At 41.8% G+C, this 23655-nt stretch overlaps 1 pseudogene; it reads left to right on the forward strand.

Annotated features, from left to right (window-relative positions):
* The first annotated feature begins 423 nt into the window (after positions 1-423).
* Positions 424-21832, forward strand: LOC110306515 (myb-binding protein 1A pseudogene; annotated as a pseudogene).
* The last annotated feature ends 1823 nt before the right edge of the window (positions 21833-23655 follow it).

Here is a 23655-nt window from a genome sequence, read left to right on the forward strand (position 1 = left end):
GAAGGCCCAAAACAGGATATTTCCGAGACGTTGTGTTGCTTTGGCCTGTCACAGAAGCCGTTGTTTCAATAGTCCACACTCTCCCCTGTGTAGACTACTTTCCGCGGAGTCTTTAAACCAAGATGGCTACCGCGGATCCTGAGGCAAAGGTCACCCAGGCTGGGTGGACACCTGTCCTCTGGCCAGGAAGGTGGCTGGTTGTCTGGAGCCGAAAATGGCGCTGCCTCAGGAGCTCTGTGGCTCTCGCCTGTCCCAGAAGCTGCTAGCCTCTGTAGTCCGCACTCTCACCTGCAGACTGCCTGCCACGGAGTCCCGGAACAAAGGTGGCTCCCGCGGAACCTGTGGCAGAAGCCTCTCAGGCCGGGCGGACCCCTGTGCTCTGACCAGGAAGGTGGCTGGTTGTCTGGAGCCGAAAATGGCGCCATGCCGGCTGATCAGCTTTTATTGACAAGGCAGAATGGGGATCAATGTTTACACTACATCCAGTCAGTAGGTCTTAGAATAAGCATTACACTGCCATGTCCAGATTGCAACCAGATATGTGGGCAGAGAAATCAGCATTTGAATAATATGAGGAAAACCTTTACACACTGCACACTGACATCATGCTTACACCATTGGTTGGATTAACATCTGGAAGACCCCACAAGATCAAGACCCCAACCCAAATTCAAAAGCTATACCCTTTCCTCAGTAACTCCTGGACAGAAAGCTGTTTCCTACAGGATGTGCTCCTTGGGGACATTCCTTCTGTTTAGCAGTCTGCCTCAGCAAACGGCCACATCAAAAGAACGCAGTAAACACCAGTTTAAGGAGGCCTTAAGTCATAGACACTTTCTTTTTTTTTTTTTTGATTTTTAATATTTTTATTACATATTTTCCTCAATTACATTTCCAATGCTATCCCAAAAGTCCCCCATAGCGCCCCCCACTTCCCTACCCACCCATTCCCATTCTTTTGGCCCTGGCATTCCCCTATATTGGGGCATATAAAGTTTGCAAGTCCAATGGGCCTCTCTTTCCATTGATGGCCGACTAGGCCATCTTTCGATACATATGCAGCTAGAGACAAGAGCTCCGGGGTTCTGGTTAGTACATCATGTTGTTCCAACAATAGGGTTGCAGATCCTTTTAGCTCCTTGGGTACGTTCTATAGCTTCTCCATTGGGAGCCCTGTGATACATCCAATAGCTGACTGTGAACATCCACTCCTGTGTTTGCTAGGCCCCGGCATCGTCTCACAAGAGACAGCTATATTTGGGTCCTTTCAGCAAAATCTTGCTAGTGTATGCAATGGTGTCAGCGTTTAGAAGCTGATTATGGGATGGATCCCTGGATACCGCAGTCTCTAGATGGTCCATCCTTTCATCACAGCTCCAAACTTTGTCTCTGTAACTCCTTCAATGGGTGTTTTGTTCCCAATTCTAAGAAGGGGCACAGTGTCCACACTTTGGTCTTCATTCGTCTTGAGTTTCATTCGTTTAGCAAATTGTATCTTATATCTTGGGTATCCTAAGTTTTGGGCTAATATCCACTTATCAGTGAATACATATTGTGTGAGTTCCTTTGTGATTGTGTTACCTCACTCAAGATGATGCCCTCCAGGTCCATCCATTTGGCTAGGAATTTCATAAATTCATTCTTTTTAATAGCTGAGTAGTACTCCATTGTGTAAATGTACCATAATTTCTGTATCCATTCCTCTGTTGAGGGACATCTGGGTTCTTTCCAGCTTCTGGCTATTATAAATAGGGCTGCTATGAACATAGTGGAGCATGTGTCCTTTTTACCGGTTGGGACATCTTCTGGATATATGCCCAGGAGAGGTATTGCTGGATCCTCCGGTAGTACTATGTCCAATTTTCTGAGGAACCGCCAGACTGATTTCCAGAGTGGTTGTACAAGCTTGCAATCCCACCAACAATGGAGGAGTGTTCCTCTTTCTCCACATCCTCGCCAGCATCTGCTGTCACCTGAATTTTTGATCTTAGCCATTCTGACTGGTGTGAGGTGGAATCTCAGGGTTGTTTTGAGTTGCATTTCCCTGATGATTAAGGATGTTGAACATTTTTTCAGGTGTTTCTCTGCCATTCGGTATTCCTCAGGTGAGAATTCTTTGTTCAGTTCTGAGCCCCATTTTTTAATGGGGTTATTTGACTTTCTGGAGTCCACCTTCTTGAGTTCTTTATATATATTGGATATTAGTCCCTTATCTGATTTAGGATAGGTGAAGATCCTTTCCCAATCTGTTGGTGGTTTTTTTGTCTTATTGATGGTGTCTTTAGCCTTGCAGAAGCTTTGCAGTTTCATGAGGTCCCACTTGTTAATTCTCGATCTTACAGCACAAGCCATTACTGTTCTATTCAGGAATTTTTCCCCTGTGCCCATATCTTCAAGGCTTTTCCCCACTTTCTCCTCTATAAGTTTCAGTGTCTCTGGTTTTATGTGAAGTTCCTTGATCCACTTAGACTTGACCTTAGTACAAGGAGATAGGAATGGATCGATTCGCATTCTTCTACATGTTAACAACCAGTTGTGCCAGCACCATTTGTTGAAAATGCTGTCTTTCTTCCACTGGATGTTTTTAGCTCCCTTGTCGAAGATCAAGTGACCATAGGTGTGTGGGTTCATTTCTGGGTCTTCAATTCTATTCCATTGGTCTATTTGTCTGTCACTATAACAGTACCATGCAGTTTTTATCACAATTGCTCTGTAGTAGAGGTTTAGGTCCGGCATGGTGATTCCACCAGAGGTTCTTTTATCCTTGAGAAGAGTTTTTGCTATCCTAGGTTTTTTGTTATTCCAGATGAATTTGCAGATTGCACTTTCTAATTCGTTGAAGAATTGATTTGGAATTTTGATGGGGATTGCATTGAATCTGTAGATTGCTTTTGACAAGATAGCCATTTTTACAATGTTGATCCTGCCAATCCATGAGCATGGGAGATCTTTCCATCTTCTGAGATCTTCTATAATTTCTTTCTTCAGAGACTAGAAGTTTTTATTATACAGATCTTTCACTTCCTTAGTTAGAGTCACGCCAAATTATTTTATATTATTTGTGACTATTGAGAAGGGTGTTGTTTCCCTAATTTCTTTCTCAGCCTGTTTATTCTTTGTGTAGAGAAAGGCCATTGATTTGTTTGAGTTAATTTTATATCCAGCTACTTTACCGAAGCTGTTTATCAGGCTTAGGAGTTCTCTGGTGGAATTTTTAGGGTCACTTATATATACTATCATATCATCTGCAAAAAGTGATATTTTGACTTCATCTTTTCCAATTTGTATCCCTTTGATCTCCTTTTGTTGTCGAATTGCTCTGGCTAGAACTTCAAGTACAATGTTGAATAGGTATGGAGAAAGTGGACAGCCTTGTCTAGTCCCTGATTTTAGAGGGATTGCTTCAAGCTTCTCACCATTTACTTTGATGTTAGCTACTGGTTTGCTGTAGATTGCTTTTATCATGTTTAGGTATGGGCCTTGAATTCCTGATCTTTCCAAGACTTTTATCATGAATGGGTGTTGGATCTTGTCAAATGCTTTTTCCGCATCTAAGGAGATGACCATGTGATTTTTGTCTTTGAGTTTGTTTATATACTGGATTACGTTGATGGATTTCCGTATATTGAACCATCCTTGCATCCCTGGGATGAAACCTACTTGGTCAGGATGGATGATTGTTTTGATGTGTTCTTGGATTCGGTTAGCAAGAACTTTATTGAGGATTTTTGCATCAATATTCATAAGGGATATTGGTCTGAAGTTTTCTATCTTTGTTGGGTCTTTTTGTGGTTTAGGTATCAGAGTAATTTTGGCTTCATAGAATGAGTTGGGTAGAGTACCTTCTGTTTCTATTTTGTGGAATAGTTTGTGAAGAACTGGGATTAGATCTTCTTTGAAGGTCTGATAGAACTCTGCACTAAACCCATCTGGTCCTGGGCTTTTTTTAGTTGGGAGACTATTAATGACTGCTTCTATTTCTTTGGGGGATATAGGGCTGTTTAGATCATTAACCTGATCTTGATTCAACTTTGGTACCTGGTATCTGTCTAGGAACTTCTCCATTTCATCCAGGTTCTCCAGTTTTGTTGAGTATAGCCTTTGGTAGAAGGATCTGATGGTGTTTTGGATGTCTTCAGGATCTGTTGTTATGTCTCCTTTTTCATTTCTGATTTTGTTAATTAGGATGCTTTCCCTGTGCCCTCTAGTGAGTCTGGCTAAGGGTTTATCTATCTTGTTGATTTTCTCAAAGAACCAGCTCCTTGATTGGTTGATTCTTTGAATAGTTTTTCTTGTTTCCACTTGGTTGATTTCACCCCTGAGTTTGATTATTTCCTGCCATCTACTCCTCTTGGGTGAATTTGCTTCCTTTTGTTCTAGTGCTTTTAGGTGTGTTGTCAAGCTGCTAATGTGTGCTCTCTCTAGTTTCCTTTTGGAGGCACTCAGAGCTATGAGTTTTCCTCTTAGAAATGCTTTCATTGCATCCCATAAGTTTGGGTATGTTGTGGCTTCATTTTCATTGAACTCTAAAAAGTCCTTAATTTCTTTCTTTATTCCTTCCTTGACCAAGGTATCATTGAGAAGAGTGTTGTTCAGTTTCCACGTGAGGGTTGGCTTTCTATTATTTATTTTGTTATTGAAGATCAGCCTTAGTCCATGGTGATCTGATAGGATGCATGGGACAATTTCAATATTTTTATATCTGTTGAGGCCTGCTTTGTGACCAATTATGTGGTCAATTTTGGAGAAGGTACCATGAGGTGCTGAGAAGAAGGTATATCCTTTTGTTTTAGGATAGAATGTTCTGTAGATATCTGCCAGATCCATTTGATTCATAATTTCTCTTAGTTTCACTGTGTCCCTGTTTAGTTTCTGTTTCCATGATCTGTCCATTGGTGAAAGTGGTGTGTTGAAGTCTCCCACTATTATTGTATGAGGTGCAATGTGTGCTTTGAGCTTTACTAAAGTTTCTTTAATGAATGTGGCTCCCTTTGTATTTGGAGCATAGATATTCAGGATTGATAGTTCCTCTTGGAGGATTTTACCTTTGATGAGTATGAAGTGTCCCTCCCTGTCTTTTTTAATGACTTTGGGTTGGAAGTCAATCTTATCAGATATTAGAATGGCTACTCCAGCTTGTTTCTTCATGCCATTTGCTTGGAAAATTGTTTTCCAGCCTTTCATTCTGAGGTAGTGTCTATCCTTTTCTCTGAGATGAGTTTCCTGTAAGCAGCAAAATGTTGGGTCTTGTTTGTGTAGCCAGTTTGTTAGTCTATGTCTTTTTATCGGGGAGTTGAGTCCATTGATATTAAGAGATATTAAGGAAAAGTAATTGTTGTTTCCTGTTATTTTTGTTGTTAAAGTTGGCATTTTGTTCTTGTGGCTGTCTTCTTTTAGGTTTGTTGAGGGATTACCTTCTTGTTGTTTCTAGGGCGTGGTTCCTGTCCTTGTATTGGTTTTTTTCTGTTATTATCCTTTGAAGGGCTGGATTCGTGGAGAGATAATGTGTGAATTTGGTTTTGTCGTGGAATACTTTGGTTTCTCCATCTATGTTAATTGAGAGTTTGGCTGGGTATAGTAGCCTGTCCTGGAATTTGTGTTCTTTTAGTGTCTGTATAACATCCGTCCAGGATCTTCTGGCTTTCATACTCTCTGGTGAAAAATCTGGTGTAATTCTGATAGGCTTGCCTTTATATGTTACTTGGCCTTTTTCTCTTACTGCTTTTAGTATTCTATCTTTATTTAGAGCATTTGTTGTTCTGATTATAATGTGTCGGGAGGTATTTCTTTTCTGGTCCAGTCTATTTGGAGTTCTGTAGGCTTCTTGTATGTTCATGGGCATCTCTTTCTTTAGATTTGGGAAGTTTTCTTCTATAATTTTGTTGAAGATGTTTGCTGGTCCTTTGAGTTGAAAATCTTCATTCTCATCCACTCCTATTATCCGTAGGTTTGGTCTTCTCATTGTGTCCTGTATTTCTTGGATGTTTTGAGTTAGGATCTTTTTGCATTTTACATTTTCCTTGATTGTTGTACCGATGTTCTCTATGGAATCTTCTGCACCTGAGATTCTCTCTTCCATCTCTTGTATTCTGTTGCTGATGCTCGTATCTATGGTTCCAGATTTCTTTCCTAGGGTTTCTATCTCCAGTGTTGCCTCATTTTGGGTTTTCTTTATTGTGTCTACTTCCCTTTTTAGGTCTAGTATGGTTTTGTTCATTTCCATCATCTGTTTGGATGTGTTTTCCTGTTTTTCTGTAAGGACTTCTACCTGTTTGATTATGTTATCCTGTTTTTCTTAAAGGGTTTGTAACTCTTTAGCAGTGTTCTCCTGCAATTCTTTAAGGGATTTTTGTGCTTCCTCTTTATTGTCTTCTGCCTGTTTAGCAGTGTTCTCCTGCATTTCTTTAAGTGTGTTATTAAAGTCCTTCTTGAAGTCCTCTATCATCATCAGGAGATATGCTTTTAAATCCGTGTCTAGCTTTTCCGGTGTGTTGGGGTGCCCTGGACTGGGCGAAGTGGGGGTGCTGGGTTCTGATGATGGTGAGTGGTCTTGGTTTCTGTTAGTAAGATTATTACGTTTACCTTTCGCCATCTGGTAATCTCTGGGGTTAGTTGTTATCGTTGTCACTGTTTAAAGATTGGAGCAGAAGCTGTGTTCTACTCACCAGCAGTCCCAAAATCCTGCGGCAGGGGTCGTGGGTAGCTGGCGGGTGTCAGGCAACCCTGCTCTCCCGCTACCCCAGCGCTGATCCGGCCGGATGAGGCCTGTGACCCTACTCAGGCCGGTTTCTGCTTCCCTAACTAATGTAGTCTCAGGTCCCGCACAATTGGATTGGAGCAGAAGCTGTGCTCCACTACCCGAAGTCTTAAGATCCTGTGGCGGGTGTTGTGGGTAGCTGGCGAGTGTCAGCCGACCCTGCGCCCCAGCTGCCCCGGTGCTTTTCTGACCGGAAGAGGGTTGTGCCCCTATGTAGGCCGGATTTCTCTCTCCCCAACCAGAGCAGTCTCAGGTCCCACATGATTGGACTGGAGCAGAAGCTGTGTTCCACTCACCAGCAGTCCCAAAATCCTGCGGCGGGGGTCGTGGGTAGCTGACGGGTGTCCGGCAACCCTGCGCTCCCGCTACCCCGGCGCTGATCCGGCCGGATGAGGCCTGTGGCCCTACTCAGGCCGGTTTCTGCTTCCCTAACTAATGCAGTCTCAGGTCCCACGCAATTGGATTGGAGCAGAAGCTGTGCTCCACTCACCAGAAGTCTTAAGATCCTGTGGCGGGTGTTGTGGGTAGCTGGCGAGTGTCAGTCGACCCTGCGCCCCAGCTGCCCCAGTGCTTTTCTGACCGGAAGAGGGTTGTGGCCCTATGTAGGCTGGATTTCTCTCTCCCCAACCAGAGCAGTCTCAGGTCCCGCGTGATTGGACTGGAGCAGAAGCTGTGTTCCACTCACCAGCAGTCCCAAAATCCTGCGGCGGGGGTCGTGGGTAGCTGGAGGGTGTCAGGCAACCCTGCTCTCCCGCTACCCCGGCGCTGATCCGGCCGGATGAGGCCTGTGGCCCTACTCAGGCCGGTTTCTGCTTCCCTAACTAATGCAGTCTCAGGTCCCGTGCAATTGGATTGGAGCAGAAGCTGTGCTCCACTCACCAGAAGTCTTAAGATCCTGTGGCGGGTGTTGTGGGTAGCTGGCGAGTGTCAGCTGACCCTGCCCATAGACACTTTCTGTGTCTTAAGTCATAGACACTTTCTGTGATGTCTGGTTCTGTAAGATTCCCATCTGAAAATGGGGGTATCTGACAAAGTGTAGGAACATTTATATACACTGTGAAACTAAACCTCTGTCCTTTCTTGACTACCTAAGGAATGCTCTAAATGGTTAAAATAAAATAAAAATGCCTATAGCAAAAGTCAGAATAGAAGGTTGGACATCTGGCCGAGATAGGAACTCTGGAAAAGAGTAAGGCGTGGGAGATTCACCTTACTCTAGGAACTTAGAGATACACCTTACCTAAAGTCCTAGGAAGTCAGCCCTGTAAAACTGAAGAGAAGCTACCAGCCATGTGGTAGGACTTAGATTAGTTTAAACGGGATAAGTGAGTTATGAGCTAGTTGGGAACAAGTCTAGTAAAAAAAAGGCATAGGCATCTGTAAATAAGCCTCTGTGTTGGGGTGACCTTAGAAAAGCACAAATGGTTACACCAAGGCACAGGTTCCAGTAGCCAGGGCAAACAGTGAGATATCGCATCACCCATCTAGTTGGGAGTTCAGCCAGACCCATTAGTTCTTTTTCTGACCGACCTTGGAATCCTGGGATTACCTGGTGAGACTGAGAGTTGAGACTGAGACAAAAATTGGAGAAGCCTGGTTCCTGGGTGCCCATTGGCAGGGTTTTAATGCCTAGGCTGCACAACAAAGCCATGGAATCCTGTGGGTATTTAGCAATACTGGGAGCCAAGATATTGGGCAGGCCCAGTGCAGGCTGTCCAGTGTAACTAGAAGCTGATATGGAACCTGGATAGGCCTAGCCTAGCTGAACCGTGGCAAACTTGACACTTAGGAAGTCTCTGGTGGGTTCCCAGTACCTGGGCTGTGCATGAAGGCAGCTGAGAAAAGATCTCCTATTTGTAAACCAAAACCAAAACCTGTTTAGTAGAAACGGTTAATCTTGAATGACCCCTGTTGTCATCCCTGTTATTTCTGTTCTGTCTTAGATATAGCTAAAGCTCTGTAGAATCTGTAACAAAAGTTGTGTTCAAATCTATATAACACAGGGTTGATAATTAGAAATTTATACATAGGTAGCCTTACCATTCAGTCTATAAAACTCAACATGTAGAAAGTTCCCTGAGCTAAAAAGAAATGAAAAACCTACTCCCTTAAAGTCCATACTTGGAAAGTCTCCGAAGGTACTGGGCTTAGTTTTTAACTCCTGTAGTTCTACTTCTGGCTAACTATCCTTGTTAACTGAAATATGTCAACCAAAAACATGGTTTTTCCTATTCTATCTATCTATCTATCTATCTATCTATCTATCTATCTATCTATCTATCTATCATCTATTTATTATTTATTCACTTTACATACTGATCCCATAAAACACCCCCACCCCCCCCCCCCACACACACACACAATTCCTCCCTCACCATGGCATATCAAGTCTCTGCAGGGCTAGGCACAACTACTCCCACTAAGACCAGACAAGGCAGCCCAGTTAGAAGAACTGTTCCACTGACAGGCACCAGCTTTAGGGACAGCCCACACTCCAGTTGTTCAGGACCCACATGAAGACCAAGCTGCACATTTGCTACAGAGGGCCTAGGTCCAGCTCTTTGGTTGATGATTTAATCTCTGAAGGCCTCCAAGGATCCATGTTAGTTGACTCTGTTAGTCTTCCTGTGGAGTTCCTATCCCTTTCAGGGCCCACAATTCTTCCTCCTATTCTTCCATAAGAGTCCCCGAGCTCCATCCACTGTTTGATTGTGGGTCTCTTCATCCATCTGAGGCAGCTATTGAGAACCTTTCAGAGGGCAGCCATGTTAGAATCCTGTCAGCAAGCATAACAGAGTATCATTAATAGTGACATGGATTGGGATAAGTCTCTGGTTGGAACAGTTATTGCTTGGTTATTCCCTCAGTCTCTGCTCTTTTGCAGAGAAATCCCTGCATTTCTTGTAGACAGGATAAATTTTGGGTTGAAAACTTTGTGAGTGGGTTAGTTTCCCTATTGCTCCACTGGCATTCCTGCCTGGCTACAAGAGTTGGCCTCTTTAGACTACATATTCCCAATGCTGTGAGTCTCAGCTGAGGTTACCCCATTGACTCTTGGGAGCCTTCCCTATTCCAGGTCTCTGACATGACCTTAAGATGCACCCCTCCAAGCTAGTTGCAGATTTTTATTCACTCACTCCTGGCCATCTCTCCTGTTTCTTCCCACACCTGATCCTGACCAGCCCCTTCCCCTCCCCACCCCTTCTCCCACCCAATTGCTTCTCTCCATCTGTTTCCTATGACTAGTTTATTTCCCATTCTAAGTGATATTCAAACATCTTTGGGCCTTTCTTCTTGATTAGCTTCTTTGGGTCATGAAATGTAGCATGGATATTTTGTATTTTATGGCTAAGATCCACATATAAGTGAGTACATGCCATGCGTGTCCTTTTGGGCCTAGGTTACCTTACTCAGGATGATATTCTCAAGTTCCATACATTACCATGTAAAATCCATGTTCTTAATAGCTGAGTGGAATTCCACTGTGTAGATGTACCACATTTTCTTTATCCATTCTTCAGTTGAGGATCATTTGGGTTGTTTCCAGTTTCTGATTATTATGAATAAAGCTGCTATGAACATAGTTGAGCAAGTGTCCCAGTGGTACAGTCAGGCATCTTTTAGGTTTATGTCCATGAGTGGTACAGCTGGGTTTTGAGGCAGAACTATTCCAAGTTTCCTGGGAAAATGCCAACTTGATTTCCAAAATGCTTAATCAAGTTTGCAGTCCATACAAGCAATGGAGCTTGCCAGCATTTGCTATCTCTTGAGTTTTTGATCTTAGCTGTTTTGGCTTGTGTACAATGAATCTCAGTCATTTTGATTTACATTTCCTGACAACTAAAATCCTTGAACATTTCTTTGTTTCTAGGCCATTCAAGATTCCTCTGATGAGAACTACCTGTTTAGCTCTGTACCCCATTTTTTAAAATTGCGTTATTTGGGTTGTTGGTATCTAACTTCTTGAGTTCTTTATAAATTTTTGATATTAGCTGTCATAGTTGTATATGGTTTGCCCTGGGGAGTGGCACTATTAGGAAGTGTGGCCTTGTTAGAGCAGGTGTGGTCTTGTTGGAGTTGGTGTGTCACTGTGGGTGTGGACTTTAAGACTCTCCCCATTGATGCCTGGAAGCCAGTCCTCTCCTAGCAGCCTTCAAATGAAGATGTAGAATTCTTAGCTCCTCCTGTGCTATGCTTGCCTAGATGCTGCCATGCTCCCACACTGATAATGGACTGAACCTTTGAACCTGTAAGACAGTCCCAATTCAATATTGTCCTTTGTAAGAGCTGCCTTGGTCATGGTGTCTGTTTACAGCAGTAAAACCCTAACTAAGACATTAGCCTTTTGTCAAATGTAGGGTTGGTAAAGATACTTTCTCAGTCTAGAGGCTGCTGATTTGTCCTATTGACAGTGTTTTTTGCATTACAGAAGCTTTTTAGTTTCATAAGGTCCCATTTATCAACTGCTGATCTTAGACCCTGAGCCATTGGTGTTCTATTCAGGAAGTTGTCTCCTGTACTAGTGAATTCAATGCTGTTCCTCACTTTCTGTTCTATTGGATTTATTGTATCTGCTTTTATTTACATTGAGGTCTTTGATCCAGTTGGACTCGACTTTTATGCGGGGTGATAGATATGGATCTATTTGCATACTTCCACAAGCAGAGATCCAGTTAGATCAGCACCATTTGTTGAAGATGCTTTCTCTTTTCCATTGAATAGTTTTGCCTTCTTTATCAAAAGTCAAGTGTCAGGTAAATTATTTAACAGCTCAACAACCCCTATGAAAATAGAAGCAGTCATTAAAAGTCTCACAATCAGGGCTGGAGAGATAGCTCAGCAGTTAAGAGCACTGACTGCTCTTCTAAAGGTCCTGAGTTTAATTTCCCAGCAATAACATGGTGGCTCACAACCATCTATAATGAGATCCAATACAATGAGATCTTCTGGTGTGTCTGAAGACAAGTACAGTGTACTTATCATATATATATATTTATATAATTAAACCAAAAAATATCCAGGGCCAGATGGTTTTCATGCAGAATTCTATCAGACTTTCAAAGACAAGCTACTACCAATACTCCTTAAACTATTCCAGAAAAGGCTTCAGGCTACACTGAAATCCCAAATATCCAGTAAAATCACCTGCTGACTAAAGTTAGGGCCACAACTACAAACCAAACACTAACCACCAGAAACTGGGATATTCATTTTTTATGATTCATCAAGACAATGACCTAAGCAGTCTGACCAAGAGCCTATAAAATGTTTCACCTTGCCTAAGGCCTATTTTGGGTAACAGAGATCAACTTAAGAATGTATGTCTAGCCTCCTTGTCTTTGCTAATGTTGTTAAGCTTTAGGTATTTTTGATAAACTGAGTCATACAATGAACTATGGCATTTTGTAATGGTCCACCAGAAAAGGACCAAGAAAGTATTCAGTCTCCTCATAGACTGTATTTATGACTTAAAATTCTATCTTGATACTAAAAAATCTTCAATTAAAAACTGTAGTTTTTTTAAGACTAAACTTAAGAGGGGTAAAAATGTAAATCCTAATCTTAAAAAAGCTACTAACTCATTTTAAACTTAAAAAATCATTAAGACATACAAATTAATAACTATTCATCTTATAAAAGATCAAATTCTTTGATGTGCTTTCTCTTCAGCTGGGTCAGCAAATCTGATGCTTCTGATACATTTCCATGATGTCCTCCCGACCTTCGACTAACATTTCAGTCTTTCTGGGCCCTAACAATGGCATTCTAGTTTTAGCTGAGAAGCAGTTACAAAAGAGAATACATTGCCCCTTATCATCAACAGAAGTCTGGAATGTCAGCTCAAAAGAAAACTCCCTGACAATGAGGACAGATTGACTACCTATTGTGTCTATTGGCATACCAAAAAGAGGTACCTGCTAAATAGTTCTGCAATGTGATGGTGCACTCAACCTGCTTTATATAAAAGAAAAATATTTGTTCATTTTATGCAAACAAAGCAGGTATAATTTATATATCTTTTGATGCATTACAAGTTTTGTTTCCCCTAGATAAAGAATATTAAGACTCTATCAAGGATTTGACAGGGACACATAAGATATAAGGAAATGATATACTAGCCTGCCTCTGTATTGAGCTTGAAAGCTAACTTATAGTAAAGTCAAACAAATTAGGTTTATTCTGTTTCCGAAGGATTGGGCAATGCCCCACATGTAGCCTTAACTACAAATGTTTCTTTACTTCCTGTTACAAGAAATGGCAACTATGCCTTTGTTTCTAAAGATTGTTATAACCACCTTGTTATGACGACTTCATTATGACTGCCTTACAACCATGCCTTTGTTTCAGAAGGTTGTTATGATCAACTTGTTATATGTATGTTCTGCATCTATGGCCTCCTCTTATTTGCCTGTCAAATCTCCCATTTGGAAACCCCCTACTCTTGAGCTATAAAAATGTTATCCTCTCAATATCCAATGAGGACCTCTTAGCTCCCCCTTAACAGGAGACAGCCTGTGTGCATGAATAGAAATGATTGCTTCAGTTTGGCCATGATAATTCCGGTTAGCTGGTTTTCTCCTCCAATCTGTGGGATTACCAGATGCCCAGGCTAGTGTCAAGTATCTTACAGCTCAGTTGTTAAATTTAATCATATGGCCACATTGTTGATAAAGAGATCTCTATTCATAGAAAATCAACCTGTGAAAGGTCACCTTGTATTTCTTAATTTTGAAATGATTTCAAAATAATATCACTCTGCCGAAAGTAGTCTGCGCAGGTGAGAGGGTGCACTACAGAAGCTAACAGCTTCAGGGACAGGTGGGAGCCACAGAGCTTCTGAGGCAGTGCCCTTTTCTGGCTCCAGACATCCGGCCACCTTCCCGGCCAGAGGACAGGTGTCTGCCTGGCCCGGGAGGCCTTTGCCTCAGCATCAGCAGGAGCAATCTTGGTTTTGGGACAACGCAGAAAGTAGTCTACACAGGTGAGAGTGTGGACTAGAGAAGCTAACAGCTTCTGTGACAGGCCAAGCAACACAGCTTCTGAGAAAGGTCCTGTTTTGGGCCTTCATCTTCGGCCAGGAGGGAGGTCCGAATGCCAGATATCTGTGCACCTTCCCTGTAAGAGGAGAGCTTGCCTGCAGAGAGTGCTCTGACCACTGAAATTCTGAGGAGAGAGCTAGTCTCCCAGGTCTGCTGATAGAGGGTAACAGAATCACCAGAGAAACAATCTCGAAACAGATATAACTATAACAACTAACTCCAGAGATTACCAGATGGTGAAAGGTAAACACCCATGAAAGAAGTTACAGAGACAAAGTTTGGAGCTGTGACGAAAGGATGGACCATCTAGAGACTGTCATATCCGGGGATCCATCCCATATTCAGCTTTCATACGCTGACACCATTGCATACACTAGCAAGATTTTGCTGAAAGGACCCAGATATAGCTGTCTCTTGTGAGGCTATGCCAGGGCCTAGCAAACACAGAAGTGGATGCTCACAGTCAGCTATTGGATGGATCACAGGTCCCCCAATGGAGGAGCTAGAGAAAGTACCCAAGGAGCTAAAGGGATCTGCAACCCTATTGGTGGAACAACATTATGAACTAACCAGTACCCTGGAGCTCTTGACTCTAGCTGCATATGTATCAAAAGATGGCCTAGTCGGCCATCACTGGAAAGAGAGGCCCCTTGGACTTGCAAACTTTATATGCCCCAGTACAGAGGAATGCCAGGGCCAAAAAGTGGGAGTGGGTGGGTAGGGGAGTGGGGGGGAAGGTATGGGGGACTTTTAAGATAGCATTGGAAATGTAAAGGAGGAAAATACCTAATAAAAATTTAAAAAAATATCACTGTCTTTACTTTTGGTGAAAAACTAATAACGCTTTTTCAAAATTGGGTAGTGACCAATGGCCTATGGCCTGGTACTCAGAGCCTACAAGTTTGATTCAATGTCACATGCTTATATGACACTTAATTGCTTCAACAAATGTATTTACAAAATTTTTGTAAGTTTGGAATAATTGACAGATTTTTTTTTTTTATTTTTAGAGAAACATCTTATCTTTGTTGGTGATTACAGGTTCCAAAATGAAACAAGACTTACTCTAAAACATGAATGTTTTTTTCAGTTTTCTAGTATAAATTGAGGGAAGTAAAAAAAAAAATAAAAATAAGAGGAGAAAAATTGAAAGGAAATCCTGGACAATATGTGGCTTACCCCAAGTCTTCCCTGGTTTTCTCCTTTAACTATAGCTTTTTTGCTTGCTTGCTTGCTTGCTTGCTTGCTTGCTTGCTTGTTTTGACTTCTTTAGCTCTTCCTATATGAAACCTAGTTTCAACAATGTTAATAATGTTAACAATGTTAAAGTTCACAATTTTAACAATATTAGTGTTAACTGTATTAGCACTTAATATTTACAATGTTAGGAATGTTATTAACAATATTAGGAATGTTAACAATGATCATAATGTTAACAATGTTAATGATGTTAATATTGTTCTTAATAATATTAACATTAATCATAATATTAACCTTGTTAATGTTACAATATTAGCAATTTTAGTATTGTTAATTATGTTAATAATGCTAAGAATATTAACAAGAGTCATATGTTAACAATGTTAGAAATGTGAACAATGTTAGGAATGTTAATAGTGTTAATGTTAGCAATGTTGATTATCTTAATATTGTTATGAATGTTAGCAATATTAGTAATGCTAACAATGTTAGAAATGTTAATGATGTTAACAATGCTAACAGTCAGTGGAGAAGAATAATAACTAAGAGAAAATAATAAATTGACTAAATAAAGAGAAAGAAAAAAGAAGAGAATAAGAAACAATAAAGAAAAGAAGTGAAAGGGTTGGAGATTTAGCTTGGTGAGTGATGAATGCTAGCTTAGCAAGTATTAAGCCCTAGGTTTAGTCTCCAGCACCATAAGAGGAAAGTAAAGTTATATAGAGAAACAAGGAAGGGTAGAAAATATAGATGTAGTCTCTAATAGAAGGAATTAACATGCAGATGTCAGGACCCTATCAACTGACAATGTGTTTGAGCCATGATTTTAGAGGAGCAATATATATATGATGGAGGCCTTTTGACTGAAATGATAAATTTAACACTATATTGTGATTGTTGAAAAAATAAAGTAATTTTAGTAATGTATTCAAGGTCAAAAATGTTTCTTCTTAAAACTATATGGATATGAAACCTCCTTTGTTGGACTCATTAGCAGAAAATGATATCTTTATTATTATCAGTGGTTCCAGTCAATTAGCATCTAATGCAAAAATAATTCCAGGAGTGAAGATTAAGTATTGTTTAAATCATGGAACTAAGACCTATAGTCAGACATGACCTCAATAATGCAAATGTATTTGTGAATAGCTGGGCAGACAAATTCATTTATAACAACAGACACTGTCAGGAGAAGATTAAAATATATATGCACCACATAGATGAAATAATTGTAATCAGGACAGAAGAATTACCACAATTGGGGAATTTCACTGAATAGCTGAATTTCATGTATAACACAATCAAGTTCCCGGCCTTACTCATTCTCACCACTGTTCATTTTCTGCATGTTCTGATTAATTTAAACTGTAGTTAATTGAACACTGAAATATTCAGGAAACTATAGGCAGAAGCAGTTTTATATGGACAATTTCTACCTGTCCTAAGACTCAGGAGTCACACGGGGGGAATGGGATGGGTGAGAAGAATCGTACTTTCTCTAAATGTCTTTCATGGGAGCAGAAATTTTGCCGAAGAGGATGTAAAGGAAGGGGCTATAAAAACTGAGAATAAAACACTTGTTTGAGGACTATAAGTCGTTATGGATTTCAGTGTTCATTGATAGAAAAGACTTCAAGCAATTTCAAAGCTGTAATCCTGAATTGGGCTTGCATGTATGTTTTACTTTGTTTTAAAGGGAATTCACCTTATCAACAGCACTTTTAAAAACCAGTCATCCTATTTATTGAGATAATTAGAAATTTTTCCAGGAAAAAAATTTCAGTGAATTAAATTTAGAAAAATTTCTATTTCAGTAAAATGACTACCCACAGACATTTGTAAATTTGATTCTGCGTCCCAACCTAGACTAAAATTTTTAAAGCATAAGCTACTACTATAAATTTTTCCTATTACATCTTATGCCCTCCCACTTCAACTGAAATATGCGGAAATTCTTCATTGCTGTCAATTGATAATGAAAATATTATCACAATATGGTTTGATTGAATTAACATCATACAACACTGTGTTTCTTTAGGCAGTGAAAACTTGATCAGCTTGTGAAAGCCAGTCGCAGCCAGCTCACTCTGTTATTAGGGCAATGCATGATGAGTCACATTTCTCAATAACAATCTTTATAGATTTATTGAGGATAGGAACCTTAAAGATTAGTTCACATAATTTGAGCCTAACTATTATCACTTGTATTTTGATGGTGATAATAACTAAACCTTAATTAGGAGCCTCATTTTATCTAGTATATGCTCACACAGGTTTTCTGCCAATCTTGAGATCATGAGCCAGTGGTATGCCTTCCTGATTTGCTTCAGCCATCGTTAAAGACATCCAACCACCTGAGTTATTGAGACAGGATTTGTGAAGGCAGCTTACTGTTTGCCAGTAACTATGAGGAACATCATCAGGATGATGACAATGAGCCCTACGAGTGATTAGCTGTATTGTTGGTGCGTGAAATAATCGTACAAAGAGAGAATGTATTTAATGTTTGACATGGAAATAATCTTGACCTACTCAAGCTAATGACTTTATTTTAGAGATAAGAAATCAAAGTGGCCACTGATAAGTGGATATTAGCCCAGAAGCTCAGAATACCCAAGATACAATTTGCAAAACACATGAAACTCAAGAAGAAGGAAGACCAAAGAGTGGATACTTCGATCCTTCTTAGAAGGGGGAACAAAATATCCATGGAAGGAGTTACAGAGACAAAATTCAGAGCAGAGACTGAAGGAATGACCATCTAGAGACTACCCCACCTGGGGATCCATTCCATAAACAACCACCAAACCCAGACACTATTGTGGATACCAAGAAGAGCTTGCTGACAGGAGCCTGATAAAGCTGTCTCCTGAGAGGCTCTGCCAGTACCTGGCAAATACAGAAGTGGATGTTCACAGCCATCCCCAATGAAGAAACTAGAGAAGGTACCCAAGGAGCTGAAGGGGTTTGCAGCCCCATAGGAAGAACAACAATATGAACTAACCAGTACCCCCCAGAACTCCCTGGGATTAAACCACCAATCAAAGAAGATACATGGTGGGACTCATGGCTCTAGCTGTGTATGTAGCAGAGGATGGCCTAGTTGGCCATCAATGGGAGGAGAGGCCTTTGGACCTGTGAAGGTTGTATGCCACCTTCACAGGTGTATAGGGGAACGCCAGGGCCAGGAAGTGGGAGTGGGTGGGTTGGTGAGCAGTGGGAGGGGGAGGGGATAGAGGATTTTTTGGAGGGGAAACTAGGAAAGGGAATGACATTTGACATGTAAATAAAGAAAATATCTAATAAAAAATATATACTGAAGAGATAAAGAAAGTGAGCGAGAGAGAAAGAAAGAAAGAAAGAAAGAAAGAAAGAAAGGGAGGGAGGGAGGGAGGGAGAGAAGAAGGAAGGGAGGGAGGGAGGAAGGAAGGAAGGAAGGAAGGAAGGAAGGAAGAAAGAAAGAAAGAAAGAAAGAAAGAAAGAAAGAAAGAAAGAAAGAAAGAAAGAAAGAAAGAAAGAAAGAGAGAAACCAGAGTGGTTTCTTAACTACTTTGGGGCTCTGCACAGGTGTAGAATATTCACTGGGATACCAGGTCAGTCAGATTGGCTGGACGTAGAAAAATTGGGAAGTGGGTAGAAGTGTTCATAAGATGTTAAGACTATGATGAAAGGACATTTTACAGTAAAAGAAGCAACAGATGTGTGTAATATGTGCCATGCTTAGAAGGTTGTTGGGGAGCTCTCCTTTGTGCATGCGTTCTTTGAGTCACAGACAGCTGTCCCTCCCAAATTAGGACCTAACTCCATATTTGCTTCTGTTTTGTCAGTCTGTTCCTGTCACCCTCCCTGCTCTCCTCACCTGTCTGTTTTTTTCTTCTTTCTCTGACATTATTTAAAATTTGATTGCTCTTCTCACTTACTTACCTTTGACATGATGACAGAGGATTGAGAGTTCAAAGCTGAACTTCTTGCTTCTATCTCTAGGTAAAAATGTGCAAATTTAAGGATGGATCAAAATAAAAAATGGTTATCACAGATTCTTAAAAAGTTAGGGCTTAGCTAGGCATGGTGGCACATACCTATAATCCCAGCACTTGGGATGCAGAGGCAGGCGGATTTCTGAGTTCGAGCCAGCCTGGTCTACAAAGTGAGTTCCAGGACAGTCAAGGCTACACAGAGAAACCCTGTCTCGAAAAACGAAACAAAACAAAATAAAACAAAACAAAAAGCCAAAAAAAGTTAGGGCTTTAGATATTTTATTATCATTTCTTTAACTCAACCATGGTGTCAGGTGAGGTTATTTTAATAAAACAACTGCAGATTACCTATTTATTTCCCCTTTTTACTTTTACAGATGTACAGATGTATGCGGGACTTTGAGTACCTGAGGCAGGAGGATTGTGAAAATAGTGATTTGGAGACAGCAGAAGAATGATGCCTCATGTTTGGTGAGAAGAACTTAATTTTTATATTGCTCCCTACTTTCAAAGATTCTTTAAATTTATGTAGCACTCATGTGACCGAGCAAACCAAATACTAAAAAGCTGTCAGCCAGCAAAGCAAGAAACTTGCTTTCAAGTGTAGCCAGAGGCACTGAAGAGACTTAGATAAATTCTAAGCCACTGCCAATTCAAAATTAAATGAACTATCATTCTGGAGTGTTATGCTTCTCTTACTAATCAAGACGAATGGTTGGGCAAAAGGTCTTAGTATTATTGCTTCATTCACCCATTTGCTCAATTGCCTGAACATCCACCTTTCCCCCAATGCTTATGTGTGCATGATTTATTGCTAGGTGATATACAAAAGTATATTAGGTATTATAAAGAAACAACTTGCTTACAAATTTCTTATGATCTCAGGAAACTTCTAAACCTTTTCAAGGAAATACAATACAGAAAATATAATGATAAAACATGGCTCTGCCAAAGCAAGGCAAAATGTATATGCATTATTAAAGTGTGACTATGTCTCACGTTTTCATACCATGTATTTTCAACTTTTTTATTTAAATAAAAGTATCATATTAATACTTTTTTTGTTAAAAATTCTACTATTCTGAGGAAGAGGGGGAGCTTGGGGATGAGGCCATGATGGCCCTGGACCAGAACCTGGCCGGCCTATTTAAAGAGCAGAAGATGCCCATCCAGGCCCAGAATAAGGAGAAAAACAAGTTGCAGAAGGAGAAGAAGCTCCAACGGGACTTCCAGATCAGGGCACTAGACCTGATCGAGGTGCTGGTGACCAAGCAGTCTGAGCACCCCCTGATCCTGGAACTACTTGAGCCACTGCTGAACATGATCCAGCACAGCATGCGCAGCAAAGGCTCCACCAAGCAGGAGCAGGACCCCTGCACAAGACCGCCTGCATCTTCATGCACCACCTATGTCGTGCCCACCGCTCCTGCCACGAGGTGGGGCCGTGTGCAGAGGTCTGCATGCCCAGGTGGAGAGGCTTGTGCAGCAGGCTGGCAGCCAGGCTGATGCCTCTGTCACCCTGTACTACTTCAATGCCTCTCTGTACCTGCTGCGAGTCCTCAAGGGCAACACCACTAAGAGGCACCAAGATGGTCAGAAGTTACACGGAGCTGACACCGGGCCTGAGCCCAAGGACTCAGAGGACCAGACTGCTAACTGCTTAGACTTGGATTTTGTGACCCGGGTGTATTCAGCATCATTGGAATCTCTTCTGACCAAGCGTAACAGCTCACTTATGGTCCCCATGTTCCTCAGCCTCTTCTCCAGATACCCAGTGATCTGTAAGAACCTGCTTCCCATTCTGGTTCAGCATATGACTGGCCCATCTTGGCCCCGCCATCAGGCTTAGGGGTGCCTGATGCTCCAGAAGACTCTGTCTGCACAGGAGCTAAGAGTCTGTTTTGAGGATCCTGAGTGGGAGCAGCTGATTACCCAACTCTTGGGAAAGGCCACCCAGACCCTTCAGACTCTTGGGGAGGCACAGAGCAAGGGGGAGCACCAGAGGGAGCTATCCATCTTGGAGCTGCTGAACACTGTCTTCAGGACAGTCAATCACGAGAAGCTGTCTGTGGACCTCACTGCTCCCTTGGGCGTGCTTCAGAGCAAGCAACAGAAGCTGCAGCAAAGCCTGCAGCAGAGAAATCACTCGTTTGGCTCCAATCGCCTCTATGATCTCTACTGGCAGGCCATGAGGATGCTAGGAGTCCAATGCCCAAAGTCAGAAAAGAAGAATGCCAAGGATATTCCTAGTGACACCCAGAGCCCCGTTAGCACAAAGCAGAAGAAGAAGGGATTCTTGCCAGAGACCAAGAAGCAAAAGAAACTTAAATTTGAGCACACCACACCAGAAAAGAATGTTGTGTCACAGCAGGATGCAGTGACAGATGGTGCCATGCCTGCTGCCACTGGTAAAGACCAGCCCCCCAGCAGAGGCAAGAAGAAAAGGAAGAGGGTAAAGGCTACCACCTCATCCCAGGTGAATGGGATAACTGTGGCCAAGAGTCCAGCTCCCAGTAATCCTACCCTAAGCCCCAGCACCCCTGCCAAGACCCCAAAAACTGCAGAAGAAAAATGAGAAGCTGTCACAGGTGAATAGAGCCACTCCTGTGTCCCCCATAGAGCCTGAAAGCAAAAAGCATCATCAGGAGGCTCATGGCACAAAGGAGGTCATAAGAAAGTCCCCCCAGTCTGCCCTGCCAAAGAAAAGAGCAAGGCTGTCTCTGGTGAGCAGGAGCCCCAGCCTGTTAAAGAGTGGGGTAAAGAAAAGGAGAGTGGCCAGCAGAGAGTGCAGACACCTTGAGAGTGTGTGGTCTTGTTTCCCTGCCCTAGAGACTCCTATTTTTTCACCAACATTTTAATAAACAATCCATGATGCTAAAAAAAAAATTACACTATTCCCAGGCAAAGCAAAAGTACCATGTAAGTGTGTGTGGTATTGCTTTCCACTAAAATATATGCTTTACATAGTTTTCATGTTCCTGAACTAAGACTGCAGAAGGTTTGCGTGATGTAGTGGTTTGAATGAGAATGGCCTCTATAGAACAAAATACTCAGGGAGGAAATATGGAGACAAAGTGTGGAGCAGAGACTAAAGGAAAGGCCACCCAGAGACTGCCCCACCTGGGGATCCATCCCATATGCAGACACCAAACACAGACAGTATTTCAGATACCAAATAGTGCTTGCTGACAAGAGTCTGATGTAGCTGTCTCCTAAGAAGCTCTGCCAGAGCCTGACAAATACAGAGGCGGATACTCATAGCCAATCATTAAACTGAGCACAGGGTCCCCAGTGGAAGAGTTAGAGAAAGGACTAAAGAAGCTGAAGGGGTTTGCAACCCCATAGGAAGAACAATATCAACCAATCAGACCCCCCCCCCAGAGCTCCCAGGGACTAAATCACCAACCAAAGGGCACACATAGATTGACCCATGACTCCAGCTCCATATGTAGCAGAGGATGATCTTGTTGGGCATCAGTGGGAGAAGAGGCCCTTGGTTCTGTGAAGGCTCAATGCTCCAGTGTAGGGGAATGTGCAGGCAGGGAGGCAGGAGTGGGTGAGTGGGTGGGGGAGCACCCTCATAGAAGCAGGAGGAGAAGGGTGCGATAGGAAGTTTCTGGAGGGGAAACCAGGAAAGGGGAGAACATTTAAACTGTAGATAAAATATCCAATAAAAAAAAAGAATGGCCTCCATAGATTCATATTTAAATGCTTATGGCGTGGTATTAGGGGGTGTGGTCTTTTTGGAGTAGGTATGGCCTTGTAGGAGGAAGTATGTCACTGGGGCTAGGTTTTGGGTTTTCTAGTGCTTGAACCAGGCCCAGTGTCTCGCTCCCTTTCTGCTGCCTACAGATCCAGATGTAGCCCTCAGCTATTCTCCAACACCATATTAGCCTACATGCCACCATGCTTCCCACCATGATGATAACAGACTAAACCTCTGAACTGTAAGCCAACCCCAATTAAATGGTTTCCTTAATAAGAGTTGCCATGGTGATGGTGTCTCTTCACAATAGAAACCCTAACAAAGACACTGCACCTGGCTTTTTACCCTAAACATATCTCAGAAATACTTCACCACTGCAGTTGGCTCCACATCTCTCCATGGTTTCTAGGGAATACACCTTTTATTTATTTGTTTGCTTGTTTGTTTAATAGACATAGTCTTAATTTGGCAGAAGAAGATGTTTTCTTGAAGTGGAAATTTCCGTTTTTTTTGATACTCAGTTGTATCATGTGATCTTGTCCCCAAAACTGTCTTATGAGAAGATATTTTGCTGAAGCAAACCCATGAGATGATGTTTTGCTGAGAACAGACACGGGTGTTCTTCAGGAAGCTGACTGGTGAAAAAGTGTGAAAGAGTGTGTCATGTTTTGCTGGAGCAGACTCTTGAGAGGATATGTGGTTTTTGAAAAAGGTGTAAGTTTAACCTAACAGACAGTGGATGACCTCTGGCATTGGTTCACCTTGCTACTCTTTGCTGGTCTTCACTGGGCTTTGCTAATGCTGGGCTTTGCTGGTCATCACTTGCTGTGACTTTGTAGAGAGAAATGCACCAAAGAACTCATGATATTCCATTGGTTTTTTGCCACTTCCTCAGACTCCAGCTTCTTGGCAGAGCCTTGCGTTTTCTTTTGGATCTAACTCCTGTTGCTGATCCATGAATGGTGATTGCAAATG

This window comes from Mus caroli, unplaced genomic scaffold (assembly GCF_978045245.1).
Source record: "Mus caroli unplaced genomic scaffold, Mus_caroli_1 scaffold_14, whole genome shotgun sequence".
Taxonomy (NCBI): domain Eukaryota; kingdom Metazoa; phylum Chordata; class Mammalia; order Rodentia; family Muridae; genus Mus; species Mus caroli.